General features: G+C 48.1%; 1 pseudogene; it reads left to right on the top strand.

Moving 5' to 3' along the window:
* Positions 1–691: 691 nt before the first annotated feature.
* The window catches only part of LOC111818863, a 3,260-nt pseudogene continuing 2,426 nt past the window's right edge, over positions 692–1,525 (top strand).

Genomic DNA, 1,525 nt, shown 5'->3' on the forward strand with positions numbered 1-1,525 from the left:
GAACCTGGGATTGAACTCAGGCCCTTGTGCTTGCCAGGGAAGCGCTTATTCCACTGAGTCCTCTCCCTGTCCCCTCCCATTTTTAGATACGCGAACTGAAACTCTAAGAGGTTAACCAACTGCTGGCAGTAGAATGATGTGTAGAAATTTCATCTAAGGAAAGGAAGTTGTAGGTAAAGAAACTGCACCCTAGAGGAACAGGGGTGACTGAACTTCTGACTCCAAGTTGGTTCTGGAGTGTTAAATGCAGTGGACTGAATGGGATTACTTCCTGCAAAAGGTAGGCATCCCCAGAACCCGAATACGGGAAGCTTTTTGGAAATGGGGTCTTTGCAGTGTGAGTCCTTGGCATGAGATTATCCTGGATCAGGGCGGGCCATAAATCCAAGGAGGCGACTCTTCAGGAGGGGCAGGAAGGAGCGAAGGCGAGGAGGTGTGGAGGCAGGGACTGCAGGATATACCATGGGACGCCGAGAGTTCTGGCAGCTATCGGAAGGGAGCCTTGGGCTTGGAGTGTGTTCTCCCTTGTGGTCTCAAGCAGTATTAGACAGTTAAGTTAGAAGTTAATACATGGTCAGAGAGCGCCTGGGCTCTCACGGAGCTCAGCACAAAAAATAAAGACATCAGGATGGAGGCTGGGCCTCCGCCACTGGGAGATGGGGGACAGGTGATGGTTGTGGTTCTTCCGCTAATGCAAGCAACAGAACGAGCAGAGCAGTCACTCTTGAGTGTGGCTACCATCCCTGTAACAGCTCAGGAAAACCTACAGAAGACACAAGAGTCTCGAGGTGAAGCGCAGCGACCCTGAAAACCCCTTTACCTGCCTTCTAGGGCAGTGGAAGTGGAGTGACTGAGAGCCACAAGAACAGCGTGGTGCTGCTCCGCCTTCGGCTGCAGGAGCCGTGTGAGAAGGCTGAGCCTGTTTCTTTCCATAAACTTCCTCTTACATGACCCAGTCTTTGTAAGCAATGTTTTTTAATTTTATTTATTTTTTTGGCGGTGCCAGGGATTGAACTCAAGACCGTGTGCTTGCCAGGCAGGTGCTTATTCTACTGAGCTATCTCCCCAGCCCTCTTTGTAAACAGCTAAGCAGCTGTCAGAGGAAAAAACTCGAAGCCCCCCTACCCCGCCGCACAGCAGCAATTGTTCAGAGCACTTTACTCAGACTACTTTAAGAGGGAAAGCAAAAACAAGTTCCTGAGAGAGACCGCTGTACCCACCGTATGTCTTTGTACCGAGCCACTTGACAAGAAAGGTGACCTGTACTTAAATGAAGTATAAGAAGTAAAGCCATGCTGTTATGTTCAGCTGTAGGGGACTCAGGTCAACAATTTCTGACACTGCCAGTGAAGCGGAAGACCCAATACTATTAGGGACTACTGGACTCTTTTAGAATATTTTGCTGTTAACACACCTATAATATTCAAATAATGGAACTAAACAAAAAAGGGGCTACAGATGAATGTCCATTTTGTATCTGCGTGTTCCAAATGGTTAGCATAGATACATAGTTACATTCTCTTAA

This window comes from Octodon degus, unplaced genomic scaffold (genome assembly GCF_000260255.1).
Source record: "Octodon degus isolate 3935 unplaced genomic scaffold, OctDeg1.0 scaffold00105, whole genome shotgun sequence".
NCBI classification, from domain to species: domain Eukaryota; kingdom Metazoa; phylum Chordata; class Mammalia; order Rodentia; family Octodontidae; genus Octodon; species Octodon degus.